Source organism: Sturnira hondurensis, unplaced genomic scaffold (genome assembly GCF_014824575.4).
Source record: "Sturnira hondurensis isolate 20B ecotype Veracruz unplaced genomic scaffold, ASM1482457v3 Scaffold0006437, whole genome shotgun sequence".
Classification (NCBI taxonomy): Eukaryota; Metazoa; Chordata; class Mammalia; order Chiroptera; family Phyllostomidae; genus Sturnira; species Sturnira hondurensis.
The window spans coordinates 492,707-506,552 of NW_028079068.1; positions in this window are offsets into that span (position 1 = coordinate 492,707).

Here is a 13,846-nt window from a genome sequence, read left to right on the forward strand (position 1 = left end):
GGCCAGTTGTTTACAATGTCTGAATCTCTGTTTCTTTATTAACAGATAATTCTCTAATTTACCTACAGGGCTGGTCATGAAAATTAAATTAGTTATTGATGTAAAATCATCTACTAAGTGCCAAATACATGTAAGCTCTCTGTTTAACTCCAAACCACACGGCCTTTTTTAAAACAACAACAACAACAAAAAATGCAACTTGTAGTGTGGTGATAGCCAGAGGGAAGGGGGGCAAGGGCTGGGAGGAGGGGGGTCAAAGGTGGGGGGAATGGGACATCTGCAATAATGTCAACAATAAAGATAAAGAAAAAATTCATCGTGAATTGTATGAATTAGATCTACAATGTTACCTACAGAGATGTGCCTAAAAGTTTAAAACAGGTGGAGGGGACGTGAGTTGACATTACATATACGTCCTGTGTGTAGCAAATGCCATAAGCTGCCATCCACATTATGGAAAGTCTCTTCCTGCACGAGGGACAGGAAGCCTTTAGTACAGTTGGTGAGTACGGAATAGGATAAAGATGGCTGACCCGCTGGTAGGAGGGCATCAACGTCACTGCAGCAAAACAAGGCAAATAGCAAAAGAAAGAGGAGGGGACACTCTGCAGCAGTATCGCAAAAGGAAGATAACCCGGCACCCAGCTAGGCACTCGCCTCCTTCACTGGACATATTTGACCTTGGGCAGCTAATGGAGACTTTCTTGCTTTAATCGAGAAATGGCAGTAACACTTCCTCTGAGTGCGGGTAGGGGCTGGATCGGATTCTCCTTCCAGCTTTGCTCGGAGGTCCTTCTGATCTTGGCCCCCTGGTCCCAGGTTGCTCGATATCCCACACTGCAAAAATGGGAAGCAGAAATACTAAATCCTGCTACTAACTGTGTATGTAATTGCTGAGATTAAGTTCTGTGACTTAACATTTCTGACGTTAATTCGTAAGCTCTTAATATAGTCCTTACTTCCACCTGGTCTCTTATCTTAAACCTTAAAGAGAAAGCTTCTAATCTTTCTAGGTTGAAAACCAGGGCAAGAAGCCTGGGTTCTTTGCTCCGGTAGCGCTGCCAGCCTGAAGCGCACGCCACTAGATGGCGCTGAAGACCCGACAGTAGCAGGAGAACTGGGAATAAACACCCACAAGCCATTTTCTTCTGGGTCTATTGGTTGGCACCAGGCTGTTGTTTCCTTCATTGCTAGGGATCTTGGGGGATATCTTGGCTTGAATCTAATGCGAACAGTCTCTCCTCAGTGCTCAGCAGCTCGTAAAGGGGTCTTAGGTTCAGCGGTAGTATCTCCAGGGCCTTATCCCAAGATCATGGATGAGCGAGGCTTTCTGCCGGGGACCCTGCACCTTCGCTCAGTTTCCGGCCTGGGGCCTGGCTTGTGTTTCTGCAGCCATTCATTCAAGTGTGCATTGTCTGTCGCGAGTGTAGGGCACACCTCTAGGGCTGATGTGGTTGCAGAGGTACCGGACTTCCGCACCGGTTTCTCTCGGTCTGCCATTAGCCTCAAGCCTCCGTTCGCACGGTGCACCAGGGGGAGCGCTCAGGCCCTGAACTCAGGGGACCGAGCTGCTGGCAGCTGAGCTGTGTTTTCGGGATGGGGCCAGAGGGGGAAATACTGTGGTTCTTCTATTTACCACCGGCCCACAACCCCTCTCTCTCCTCCGATACACCATCTCCCTACTGGGTATGTGATTTCCCTACCCCCGCCCCTCACCCATCAAGCTGCCTTATACCCTTTTCTTTCTAATTCAGCTCTTGCTCTTTAATAGGATATAGTTTTGGGTGTTTTATTTTTTTTAAGTAAAGAATCTGTCAAGAATACATTATTATGGAATATTATCCAGCAATGAAAAAATGAGCTACCAAAGAAATGACGTGAAGAAACTTTAATAGCATATGACTTAAGTGATAGAAGCCAGTCTGAAAGGGCTACATACTGTAGGATTTCAGCCATTTGACCCCAGAAAAAGTAAAGGTATGGAAACAGTAAAAATATCCATAGTTGCCAGGGGCTGGGAGGAAGGAGAAGATGGATAGGTGGAGGGGGCACAGGGAATTTTTAGGGTAGTGAGACCAGTCTGTATGACACTGTCATAGGGGATAGATGTCATTATACATTTGTGTCCCCAAGAGATGTGCTGAAGTCCTAACCCCACGTACACACAGTCTTTATGGTTAGTTAAGATGAGGTCCTATTGGAGAAGGACTGGCCCTTAATCCAATAGGACCGGTGTCCTTAAAGGACAGAACGACGCAGGAAAGAGAGGGCCCCATGAAGACACGGGCATGTGAGAGGAGGTTGTCTCAACAGAGGCAGAGTCTGGAGTGATGCTCTGACAAGCCAAGGAATGCCCAGGAGTGCCCGAAAAACCGGAGGCAGAAGAGGCAAAGAAGGATCCGGCACTGTGGGTTTCAGAGGGAACGTGGCCCTGACGACAGCTTGATTTCTGGCTTCCAGCCTCCGGACACAGTCCTGGTGTTGGAAGGCCCTGGTCCCTGGTACTTGGTCAGGCAGCCTCGGAGCCTAGCATAGCCTTCGCTCTGCTTCGATTCCCTCCTAAGTGACCTCGCGCACTCCTGTGGATTTGAAAACCATGTGTGTGCTCATGATTCCCAGGTTTATCCACCAAAGCTGTATTATGTGCACAGCGATTGCAACTCTGCCCACTTGGCAAAGGAAAACTCTTTGTCCATTTTCTCATTTTTCCCATTTCCACCCACCAGGCTTCGGTGTCTGTTAACCCAGAGAGATATTGTTGGTGGCGGGGCAGATTGAGTGGGGTGAGGGAGAGATGAGGGTTGTGACCACAATGCAAAGAAAAACAGAAGGAAACCCTAGAGTTGAGCTTCCAAAGTTCAGGTGCAGGAGATATGAGAGTTTTTCAAAGGTGATTTTTAATTGTCTATGCTTCAGTCTTACGTGCTGACTGGACAACGGAACCCCAAGCTCAGATGAGACTCTGTTCATTCCCTGGGCTACACGCCACCTCTTAACTCCATGTGGCGCAACTGACCGCTGGACACATCTGACGGCATCTCGCAAGCATCTCAAACAAGAATGTCCAAAACTGCACTTTGGATTTCCTTCTTCAAAAAAGATGAACAAGCCAAAGAGGAAAAGACTGGTCCTTGCCAGAAACTTCCTGTCTCTGAGCATGGAAAGCCATGTGGAAGGTGGGGGCGGTAGTCAAGAAGGGAAGAACTTCCCAGGAAGATGAAGAAATAGAACTCGGTTTACTAAAACGCCGAAAGCATGAAAGAGAGACTTCTGAGAGGAGATAGTCTGAGGATGGGGAAGGTGAAAATCAGCATTGTCTTGCCCAGTGCTGCTAGTATGATGATCCTACAACCCCCTCCTGGTAACGCGGGAGCCCCTGTGTGTACTGGTTCACCACGGGGAAGAATCATATTTTGTATGAATAGTTTTGGCTTTCAGCCCATCTTCATGCACGTTCAGGCCCGATTTTTCTGCTCCTCACCAGATTGCACTCCCGGTTGCCTTTTAATTATTGGATCTCTGTTCTTTATCTGCAGCCTTGACTAGTAAGTAACCTTATTACAACAATTGCCCGAGACTCCGAACCAAACAGCGCACAATAAAAACCCACAATAATGAAAATGCTTCGATTGAATAAAAATCTCCTAACAAGTAGCAGGGCATTCTGGAATGGATGGCATGAGTCACTGACTGTGTGATTTATTTTGGAAGTGATACCTGCTGAAGGAAATCATTGCGATCCCAACGTTCAATACCCAGGCCTGTTCTGACACATGAATCAGAGCCTCTGAGCGAAATAGCCTCGTGCAGTCGATATTAATCTGTAACGAACCCTAATGATCTGTTGGTACTTATGACTGATGTTTTAAAACGTATCTGCTGGTGACTTCAGTAGTTACGGCATATTTCTCTTCATTGTCCCTTAACTGCATATGTTTAAAAGTGCGTGTGTGTGCTGTGAACTCACTATGGTAGTTACTATATTTTCAGACTGTAAGATGCACTCCCCCCCAAATTTGGGGGGATATGGAGATGCATCTTATAGTCTGAATGTAGCTTGCCTGGCTCACTGTGGGGGGCAGGGGGTGGAGCGAGGTTACGGCGGGGTTATTAAATATTTTACCACATTTTTGGCTTCAAACTTTTTTCTTTATTTTCCCCCTCTAAAACCTAGGTATGTCTTATGGTCTGGTGTGTCTTATAGTCCCCAAAATATGGTATACTGTGATTTACTGCCTGGAATCCCCTTCTTTTTCTTCTTTCTAAAGAAGAATAAGAAAAGAAAAAAGTCTCATACATGTTTAAGAAAGTCCTAATTTTGTGACTTGAAAAAGCAGAGCAGTTTTATGAACAGACCACTAGAAAGCTATGTTCTGAATTCTATTCTTCTTCTATTAAAACAGCACAAAGTCACCACGTGGGAAGAGATCGGATCAGACACTTTACAAAAAATGAGATGCAAATGGCCAATAATGATACCAAAAGGCACTCAGGCTCCTTAGTAATCAGGGACACACAAGTTGAAATAAAAAATGGGACGCCGTAACAGGATGGCTATAATTACAAAGACTGATGGATAGTGCTGGGTTTGGAGGAAGACATAGAGTGGTGGGAACAGCCACACACTCCTGGTGGCAGAAAACCAGTATAACCACATTACAAAACTATGTGAAATAGGTACAGAAGACAAACATGGACAGACCCAAAGATTCTGCCGATAAGGGTCTCACTGGATGAATTTTTTATTGCTGCCATAACAAATTACTGCAAACTCAGTGGCTTAAAACAACACACGTAATATCTTTCAGGTCTGCAATCCCAAACTTGGAAATGGCTCTCCTGGGCCAACTCCGGGTGTTAGGAAAGCACTGTTTACTGATCACGTGATGATTTCGGCTTCTAGAGGCCACTGACGGTCCTCGGCCGGTGGCCTCACACCCTGCAACAGAGGGTAAAGTCTCACCCTGCGCCCCTCTGGCCTCCTCTAGTGCCCCTGTTTAAGGACCCCCGAGGTTACACTAGGCCAGATCATCCAGAATAATCTATCTCAAGTTCAGCTGATTAGTCAATTCGCTTCCATTTGCTACCTCAATTCCCCTTTGTCACTAGATGTGACATATTCCTGGGTCCTGGGGGTTGGGACGTAGACATCCTACACACCATCACTCCTTTGACCACCACGGCGGCCAACTGCGATGCACACACATGTGTGCATCAGAAGACATGTGTAAGCATGTGTTGAGCAAGTGTGGTCTTCGCTGGTCCAAAGCGGGGAACAACCCGAGTGCCATCAGTGGTAGGGCTAGATTGTTACGTATTGTGTGTTGTGCTATAGTCATAAGACAGAATCCTCTATAGCAATGAAAGAAATGAGTCCCAGCTACAAGCTACCGTTTAAATAGACCTCACAAACGGAACGTTAAGCCAGGAGCCAGACACAAATAAATACATATGGCAGGATTCCACTTATATAAAGTTGAAAAACAGGCACATGTTTCAATGACACCTCAATAAGGCTGGGGGGGAACCAGCCCACCGCAGGGCTAGACGCCACGGCATTGACCTCATTCTGGGAGGAAGAAGAGAGGAGCTGACTCGGAGGTGGTCGGGGGGCTTCTGGATACGCTGGGGTCCTGTTCTATTTCCGGACCTGGGTGGTGGGTTACATGGGTGTGTTCACTTTATGAAAATTCGCTGAGCCGTACAGGTAAGATGTGGGCGCCTTCATACCTGTGTCCTGCTTCCATAGAAAGGTTTTTAGAAACAGCACACTGGTGATGTTGTGCCTTATTAAATTACTTTCTGCCTAGCGGTCTCACGCCATGGGGCAGCCTCGGTCTTCCGAGGCCTCGAAAAGCCACAAAACGAGCTTGGAAGTGGCCTTGGAGCCTTTCCATGAGTCTACCGTCGGCCGACACTGTGACATGGCCGATGAGGGAGGCAGAGCCAGTGGCACCAGCCAAGCCACTCCCAGATCCCTGACTCCCAGGAATCGTGACATAACAGATGTTTGCTGTTCGAAATCACTGTTTTGGGGGTCGTGTGTTGCTCAGCAAGAGCTCACTAACAGAGGAGCCATCGGCAGGAATCTGAGTGAGCGCCTTGCCCTGTGGAGGGCACCTGCCCACATGGAGCGGAAGTGGGGCGCTGAGTAGGAGATCAGTCCCCTGTCACAGAGGACATACGAGGGACTGATTGAGCGTGCCATCCACATTGGCTGGTCAAAGAGCAGCACCTTAGTTGTGGGAGACAGAAAATAGTGGCGGTGTACTGGGACAGTCACGCCTGAGCATCCCAAACCAACTGGGCAGCAGAGCTCCTTCTGGCTGAGGTTCCCACACACTCCAGGTGCCAGTCCAGAGCACTGGTCCCTTTCCAGCAAGACATCAGACGTGCCCTTCTGTTCCTTCGGGTACAGCAGCCGACGGTTCCCGGGTCCTTTCCCACCCCTGCGGGGGTCATGCAAACCTTCCTCAGAAGTGTTGTTCTGAGGATGCCTCCCAGGTGAATTCTGGGAAGTCATGTCTCCCCTCACCTCCTCCCAGCCTGGCTCCCTGAGTCAAGGAACCAAAATCAAGACCTGCCTCTGGGACCGTGTCTCCTCAGCTGCCTCCGTGCCTCCCTCTACAACCAGCACAGAGGAGGGTTCCACCCCTCCAGGCCAGCCTCGTCCAAAGCTTTGATGGTTATTTATCACTGAATCCAGCCACACGCTTTTGTGAGGACATCTCCAACCTACCGAAGACGTATCACAGCACCCCGACTCGCTCCCCAACTTTTGAAGGCAGGGACTTCATCTCAGGCATCTGCCCCTGTAGCATCGCACACAAAGGCAGGTCGGCCACACGTGCCCTTGGACTCACGGGAGGAGCCGCAGAGACATACATGTGTGGAAATATTCCTATTGCTACACTCCATCACCCGGATGGGCCAAGAAATGTACATTTTTAAGGTTCCCTTCACTGATCGGCTCTTCGGCAGCAGCAGCCCCTTATCAGGCTAGTGGATAAGAAACAAAAAGTTAAACTGAGTTCGTGTATGAAACCCAGCTACATATGTATCTATCTCACTCAGCCTCTTCGTGGTACAAATTTCCTCCACACCTAGTTCCCGTCAAGGACCGTGAGTGGGGAGGCAGAGAACAGCCAGGGCCTTCTGGTAGCAGAGGTGGGGGACCTGGAACCCTTCACTGGACTATTTCAAAAAATACCGATGGCCCTGGCTGGGTGACTTCGTTGGTTGGGGCACCGCCCCATACGCCAAGAGGTTGCGGGTTTGATTCCCAGTCAGGGCAGATACCCAGGTTGTGGGTTTGATTCCTCGTCAGGGCACGTACGAGAGGCAACCAATCAATGTTTCTCTCTCCCACTGATGTTTCTCTTGCCTCCACTCCCTTCTTCTCTCTCTAAAAATCAGTAAATATAACTTCAAGTGAGGATTAAAATAAATACATAGATACATGTACATATACAGGGTCCAGCACAAATAACACCCCTTTTTATTACAAAATCTTTTCGTACAAAAATCATAAGCATGGAATCCTGTAACATAACATCACACTCTAGCACACCACATGCCATTGGAGGTGAACTGTTCACACTAACACTACAGATGATCACACCCATGTCACTGCCCCGCCGACCACACTCGCGCAGGCCGTACTTCTGCTGGACCCTGTGTGGGTGTATCTACCTTGAGCCCCTGCTGGGTCCCAGGCAGTGACCTGGGTCCTGGGGTGTTGCATGCATAGCAGCGAGCAAGGCTTGCCCTCGGGCCTCCTGGACCTCCCATCACATCCTGTTGGACACGTGAGAGAGGCACAGACTCGATGCGTGGTACGTCAGGGAGAGCTGGGTGACACGGGGTGGCGAGGCCGGTGAGGGGGCACAGGGAGGGTGGGGGGCGGCGGGATTCCACACGGGGTGGTCGGGGGGGAGTGAAGCGTGACCCTGGGTGGTCTCACTATGGGAGGTGCGTGCAGAGAGGAATTCCAGAGTTTAGAGATAACAAGGAATCTGCAAGGGGCGCTGAGAGAGAGGGCAGGTCGCAGCCATTTGCCCTGGGCTCCATGTCTCCCTCACGGCAGTGCCTTCTGCCAGCCCCAGCCTTCCGTCTATCCCCAGCTCTCCCAGCATCCTCTCTGGCCCAGGTTAGACAGGCTGGGTCCTCCGCTCTTCCCGAGCCCATGATGGGGGGTCAGAAGTACCGTCTCGGGCTCCTTCTTCCCTTCAGATCCTCAGCCAATGCCTTATAACTGCTCCTTCATCCCCAGGTGGGACTTCACCTGGGAGCCTCCTCTAAGGTGTGCCCAGGAGCACACGGCACAAGCCCCCCCTTCACCTTAATGTGCTCAGTCACCCCCAGAACCACACACATGAGTGCGCATGCACACGCACACACACACACTTAACCGCTCTATCCCTACCAAGTGGCGCACAAGAACCTGTCTGATGTCCTGCCCCAGCTCGGCCCCTCCTCACTCATCACCATTCATCTACCACCTCCTGTCTGACGTGGACCTGCCTTTGCTGCAACTCGCCCACCCATCCAACCAGGCGCGGCTCCGGCTGCGTTAGAGGGGACGTTCCAGAATTTAGGAGTGCCCCCTCCCTTTCCACAGCCCCCAGCTTTCATCCAAGACCAAGCTCTTGCTTCGGAGGCCCCGTGAGACTCGCTACTGAAAGGCAATCACTCGCCTGTGTGTTCTGCCCGCCTTCTCCTTCCCTGGGGCAGGGAACTCCTGGCTGAGATTTGGCGGTGGGGGTGGGGGTGGGGGGGGGATTGGCAGGGGAACCGAAGGTGATAGGATCTCAAGGAGAAAGAAAAACAAGTCATTTTAATGTTTTCAAAATACGAGTCTGGTCTCAGCCCAACCGTGCACACTCAGTTTACAATTGTCCCTCGTGTTCCCGCCCTACGCACCTAACGGAAGGGGATCGGGAGGTGAACTGTGAACAGGAGATTTCTGGGCCGGCGGCTCGGAAAGTGGGACAGAGGAAGCATGGAGGCTGAGTGGGGAGAAGGGGGCCGATGAGGACCAGGGCCAGCGGATCAGCCTCCCCTGCCTCTCTGCCAGCCTGGGGAAGGGCTGCAAAGGGGAGGGCACCCATTTTTAACAAGCAGTTCCCACTCCTGGAGTCAGGTGCAGGGAGAGGCCCGGAGAGCTTCGGCCGAGGCCAGCAGAGGGGAGCTGTCATGGAGCCCCGGGAAGATTGAGCACATTGATTTGTTTCCCCCCCCTTAATTTTTTTCTAGTCACTGTGGTTTGTGATTGAGTGGGGAGGTTGGGGAGGACGGCCAAGGCTTTTTTTTTCCCCAGGCAAGGCTTTTAAAGGTGCCGATACTCCAGCAAAAAATAAGAAATAGTGGTTGCTGAAAGTGCCCGGATTCTCCGTTCTCCCTCCCCGTGCCTCATTTTTCTTTTCCTCTTTTACTTTCCCGGATGACCCTGCCTGTCGGTGAGGTGATTCACAGCTCGGGCTCAAGACAGAGTCGGGAGTTGGTAGGCTCAGGTCCTGGAGAGGCTGGTGACCTGGCCTTGACTCCGGGCTCCTCCCTTCCTCCCTGTGCCCCTCACGCTTGCACCCCTCCGATGCTCGTGGGGTGTCCATCATGCACCCGGCACTCCCCATTTGTGTAACGTGGCAGAACAAACACAGCCCTGCCCTCGGGAAGCTTACATTCTAACCCAGTAGAGCCCAGACTGGTGTGACTCAGGGGCTTGGGTGTCGCCCTGCGAAGTGAAAGGTTGCCTGTTCGATTCCCGGCCAGAGCACATGCCTGGATTGCAGTTTAGTCCCCAGTTGGGGCACGTACAAGAGGCAACCAACCGATCCATGTTTCTCGCCCTGTCTCCCTCTCCCTTCCACACTCTCTAAAAAAAGTAAAATAGATATAAGAATAAAATGGAAGATAATACTAAAGAAACGGCAAGACATGAACGCGTGCCTACAGGTAGTAAGTGTCGGGAAGAGAAACAGAACCACACTGTGAGAGAGACGCGCCAGGCGGGGGCTTCCTGCTTCCGACGGTGGTCAGGGAAGGTCTCTCCGAGAGGGCACACTGAAGCAGGGACCCGACGGATGACATAAAATGCAGGCAGACCCAGATCACACCCACAGGGGCACTATGCCCAGGAAAACCAGAGGTGGTGGCACTCCTCACACCTGACAAACAGGTGTAAAAATCACTTTGCATATTTATTTGGGGGGGGGGTCATGCTTATTCATTAGCCCCACCTGAAAGGCAGCATCTGTCAAAGGAAATCATATCGAAATGGTTCCTGTTTTGGGGAGGGGCATGCTAAGCCACTGGCGATTTTTTGAAAAATAGAACTTCCTAAATCAAAAGAATTTGTGAATCATGCTATAATTTGAATCTAAAATATTTTTTATCCCAAAAGCAGGAAGCAGACATATTTGTAACATGAACAATCTTCCTCATTTTCATCGGGGGGAAAGTCTAGGTTCTTTTGTGGAAAATAGGCGATGGAGGCCCTGGCTGGTGTAGCTCAGTGGATTGAGCACGGGCCTGCGAAGCAGAGTATCATGGTTCGATTCCCAGTCAGGGCACATGCCTGGGTTGCAGGCCAGTTCCCAGCAGGGGACACAGGAGAGGCAACCATACATTGATATTTCTCTCCCCCTCTCCTTCCCTTCCCCTCTAAAGATAAATAAGTCAAATCTTAAAAAAGAAAATAGGCGATGGAGTATGTCCCGGCGTCTTTCTCACACAGTGGTAGCGTTTCCAACTCATAGACTTGGAGCTATTACCAACGACAGTCATCAAAGCCGAGCTGCGTGTGTACAACGTGCCCACGCATACTCCTTCTTTTCTCCCTGTCGTCCGCCCCTATGGCCATTCATTTGCTGCTGGCTGGGGATACAGGTATGAACAGAACAGAACCGACTACGTCCCTCTTCTTAAAGATTCTGCTGAGGGAGGCAGTCAATAAACAAACAGGTCCACACACAATGGGTGGAGAAATAAAACAGAAAAAGAGGAAAGATAGTGATTCCTAGGGGTGGGGGTTCCTGCTTTATATGCACACCAGAGGAGGCAACCTTGGAGCCGAGACTGGAAGGACTGGAGGGGAAGACTAGTCCAGGCAGAGGCAACAACCCTGAGGCATTAGAGACCAGAAGCTGGTATGGCCGAAGTGGATGAGCGGAATCTCAGTTTGCACACTCCCTGAGACAAGGATCTGAATGCAAGCCTTTTCTTAGGAAGCACAAGACTGAATGAGGAAGTCAGAGAGCAAAAGAAGGGAAGCTAATCAATGGGACATTGATGAGGGGGTTCCTGCCACAGGCAACAGAGGCTCAGCCTTGCTGGGGACTTCTTCTAAGCAAAAGTGTGGGCTGGCCACACCCCAGAACTCCCCGGGAGCAGTCAGCAGGTGGTCGTGGGTCCAGCTCCCGTCCCCTTGGGGAAGGTGGCTCTGGAACCTGCCCCTGAGTCCACAGAAGACTTCAAGCAGAGAGAGGACGGCCACTGGAGCACAGGGCAGTGTCTGCAGGTGACCTTTGGGGCAGGCCTGGGGACGCAGCTATGGCATTGACCTGCTGCTGGTGGAGGGATGGTAGAGATGAGCCAAGAGAGGAGGGGGGTGGGGTGCAGGCGGGGGGCCCAGGTCATGCAGGCCTGGTCGGCCACGATGAAAACTTTGGGTTCTATTTTCAGCAAGATGGCAAGTATGCAGAGAGTTTGAGCAACATGAGCTAACTTCCATTTTTTTTAAATAAAAATATTATGACCGCTGTGGGGAGGACAGACCCAGAGGGGAGCAAGGATGGAAGCAGGGGGCCAGTGAGGAAGCCTTTGCGATAGTGGAGGCGACAGATGATGGGAGGTGGGCAGGGGATGCGGGCAGACTGATGCTAACGGGCAGCTGGTTCCTCAGTGTGTTTGAAGGTAGAGCACGCAGAATTTGCCAGTGGATTAGAGGCGGGGCGTGAAAGAAGGAGGAGTTCAGACGAACTCTATGGCTTCTGGCTGGAGAAAACGGAATAGACAGTTCCTGAGGTGGGGTGGGCTCAGGGAAGGATTTCGGACCTGCTCTGTTTGGAAGGCCTCCCATAGAGACAGTCAGGCAGTGCACTGTGGGAGCTGGAACCGAACTGGGGCCGACCTGACCCGCAGCCCTGGCCCGTTCCCGTCTGGCCAGCCCAGGGTCGTCTCTGTCTCGGCGTGACACTTGGCCTGGCAGGCTGTGGGAGCCCCTCCACCCTGCCTGCATGCTTCTGGGTAGGGCCACTGTTTGCCCCGGTTCTCCCCCTGCCCCGACTCCCAGGCGAACAGGAGACCAGGAAGCACCCTATGCCTGGAGAAAGACCATGTTAAGACCTCCCTCCAACCTACTTCCGACAACCTCTTTACGGTACCCACCTCGAAGGCACAGATGCTCGGGTAGGTTGTACCAAAGCCTAAATAAACAACATCCATTTCATGCTCGCCCTCGAGCTCCTGAGGACAGGGTTTCTCAGGTACCCAGGTATGGGGACCAGGATGTCTGGGACAGTGGAAACAAGTTATGTTTGCCCTAGAGACACATGCTAATGCTAACTTCGGAAGTAACCATCTCTCCAGTTCAGTGTCTTCACACAATGTAAGTTTACTTCTGGTCCACATCCCAGTCCATTGTGAATCATGCATCTCTCCTGGTGGGGGACCCAAGGTCCTTGCACCCTGTGTCTCCTCCACTGAAGAGCCCTTCATGGCCACAACTTGGGGCATCGTACGGCCAGGTCTGGAAGTGGCATGCACAGCCTCTGCCCACATTCCACGGGCTAGAACGCAAACACGTGGGTCCACCCAACCGCTAGTGAAGCTGGGTCATATAGGCGACCCACCTGCCCAGGAAGAAGAAACAGGACTGGTGACTGTCTCCCCCGTTCTGACACAAAGGCTTAGCCCTCCTAGTAAATTACCACGGGGGACTCTGGTTTTGTCTTTATTCTCTTGTGAGTGTCACAGTGTGACTCTGCTTTGCAATTGTTCCAATTGAACAAAAAGTTAACGTTTCGGAATCGGTAAAGTCGAGAACCCAACCACGCCGACCCCAAAGTGCGGTCAACCTGGGAAGTGCCTCCAGCCACATCTCATGGGGAGCGCCGCCCACAGGAGGCCCCAGGACATTACCCACGCTCTGTTTAACACATCCCGGTGTCCTCCACGTCCCTATTTCTAGATCTCTTCCTAATTCTTCAGGAAGCCAGGGTTCACGCCTGTCGCAGGCCACCTGGGGCCAGGAAGGTAGCTGACAGAACGTGATTCAAAAAAGAAAAGGACAGAGAAAGGGAGGGAAGGGAAGGGAGGAGAAAGGGCTCAACAGAGAAGAGGAAAACCTGTAACTTGGAGGATGGAAGAGAGACTAAAGGCGCGAGTCAATACAGGAGAGAAAGGGGTGGGGGGGACCCACCCGGTGACAGAAAGGTGGGGGAGGCAGTGGAGAGGTAAATGCAAAGGGGAAGGAATGCCGGAGGCAGCCTGGGAAAGGAGCAGGGCTGTTACTGAGGCAGCGCAGGCTCACTGACTGCCAGTAGGGGGACCCTCGGGGCCGGACGCAGGAAGCTGGGAGATGGAGCCCCCTGGAGGACTGAAGTGGGGAGGGCTGAAGGGGCGGGAGGGATGCCAGTGGGGAAAAGCAGAGACGCACAAGAGGGAGGGGCAAAGCTGCCAGTGCAGGAAAGAACCGACAGGCCGCCCTGTGCTGGCCAAGAAGACCCTCTCTAAGCTCACAGTTTTCTGCCTGAGTTTGGAATAAACGCACTTGCCCAGGAAGAGAAGATGGGTGCCCCCGCTCCATCTCAGCTGTCCCCTCACCTGTGCTTGGTTGTACCTGGGT